At 38.9% G+C, this 2,068-nt stretch overlaps 1 pseudogene across 1 annotated transcript; it reads left to right on the top strand.

Annotated features, from left to right (window-relative positions):
* Nucleotides 1-600: 600 nt before the first annotated feature.
* LOC306663702 (vasculin-like) lies at nt 601-1,802 on the top strand (annotated as a pseudogene). The gene is made up of 2 exons: nt 601-636; nt 860-1,802. The product of its transcript is annotated as a vasculin-like (transcript).
* The last annotated feature ends 266 nt before the right edge of the window (nt 1,803-2,068 follow it).

Here is a 2,068-nt window from a genome sequence, read left to right as displayed (position 1 = left end):
TACTCTTCAGATGTGAAATTTTCTGTTTCTGCTTTTTGGCTCATAAATTGGATATTTTATCTGGTGTGCATAAGTACAACAGTGACAAGTACATGAAATAATAAAGAAGACTTTTATCTTAAGTCCAAGGAACTTGGCTAATTCTGGGGATAGCCATATGAAAACTTTAAAACAGAAGTATGGGTAGCTGACTTGAATTAACTCTATGTCAAATAGTCATAGGTTAAGTGTCTTCAAACACTTGGGTATATTTCAGAGGATACAAAAAAAAAAAAAAACTGGAAAACGTAAAGATTACGGAGAAAAAAACCAACATTTTTGTGGGCCGTCCTGCTGGAATTTGGCCTCGATGAGTTGTTGAGGCTGGTCTTGAACTTGTGACTCTCCTGCCTCAGCCTCCCCAGTCGCTGGGTTTACAGGGACTTGCCATGAGATGTTGAAGCCTTGTTTCACTGAGTTGGAGAGACTGGACCTAAATGGCACAGCATGATTTTGCTCCACCATCATCAACAAAGTCGTCATTGACTTTTGAGAAACATTCTGAAAATTTTGAATGGAAAAATGATTATGATGTGAATCATCAAAGACACAACTCTTTGGATGGCTTTGATTCTGGTATTAGACATTCTAATGGAGATAATTCAGAAGGAAAGAAAAAATGGATGGTGTACGCATGGCAGAAATGGCACTGAAAACATAAATCATCGAGCAGGATGCCATGGTGGAAATTCCCGTTCTCATAGCAGTATTATCCATTCTGGATAAAACCAAGGACTACATAAAAACAACAGTACCTGACAATGAAACCGGAAGGAAAGAATATAAAAGAGAAGGCAAATAGTTTGAGGCTGAGGATTTTCCATCTTTAAATCCTAAATACGAGAGAGAACCAAATCAGAATATATCTTTATCTGCAAGTGTATGGGGCCTACATGCCCAGACACAACCAGAAAAACCTCCCAAGCTCCTTTCCTAGAGTATCCTCCGAATTCTAAATCTAGAGCTCCAAGGATGCTGGTCATTAAGAAAAGTAATACAAAAGACTTACAGCTATCTGGATTCCCTGTGATAGGAAATCTTCAGTTACAGTCCGTTAAGATTGGAACTAGTCCTAGTGTTTATAAAGGCTTAGTCCCTAAACCTGCTGCTCCACCTACAAAACCTACACAATGGAAAAGCCAAACTAAAGAAAATAAGGTTGGGACTTCACTTGTTGATGAACTTAATCAGTAGCCTCACCTAACCAAACTGACACCATTGCACACTGATAGGAAGAATGAATTTTTGAAAGCATTGAAAAGGGACAGAGTAGACGAACTTGAAGATGAAAGCCATGCTGGCTCGGAGAAGGATGAAGTCCCACTTAATCTGCATAACAGCAATAGTACTCACCAAGAAAGGGGTATAAACAGAAACTTTGATGAAAATGAAATTCCACCAGAGAATGTCAATGCCTCAGTGATTTCCCAATAGATCACTCGGTCTTCAACCTTTCCACAAACTTGTTCTTTCTAGTTCACTTGAGGCAGATCACAGATTGTTAAAGGAAATGGGCTGGCAGGAAGACAGTGAAAATGATGAAATGTGTGCCCCCTTAACTGAGGATGAAATGAGAGAATTCCAAGTTATTAATGAACAGTTGCAGAAGAATGGTCTCAGAAAAAATGGTATTTTGAAAAATGGCCTGATCTGTGACTTCAAGTTTGGACCCTGGAAAAACAGCACTTTCAAACCCACCATTGAGAATGATGACACAGAGACAAGTAGCAGTGAGTGACACATCAGATGAGGATGATGTGTGAAGGATTTCCTAACAACTTTAGAATTTTTAGTGTGATGCATGTCTCATGCAGTTTGGGGTGAATTGTAAAAATGAAGAACTATAATTTATGTAGTGAAAGATGATTAGATGATGATTTTTGGGGGGGACTTCAATATGAAGAAAGCCCAGAATGTTGTGTTGGGCTAAGTTGAACATTCTTTCTTTGTAAATGAACGTGGTAGAAATGAGGACTTTGGTTGGTCCAACATTGACTTCCTTCATCACTGCAGCATTTCTCTGACTAGC

This window comes from Sciurus vulgaris (assembly GCF_902686455.1).
Source record: "Sciurus vulgaris genome assembly, chromosome: 6".
NCBI classification, from domain to species: domain Eukaryota; kingdom Metazoa; phylum Chordata; class Mammalia; order Rodentia; family Sciuridae; genus Sciurus; species Sciurus vulgaris.
The sequence above is the reverse complement of the archived record's forward strand: the minus strand, read 5'-3'. Positions and strand labels throughout refer to the sequence as shown.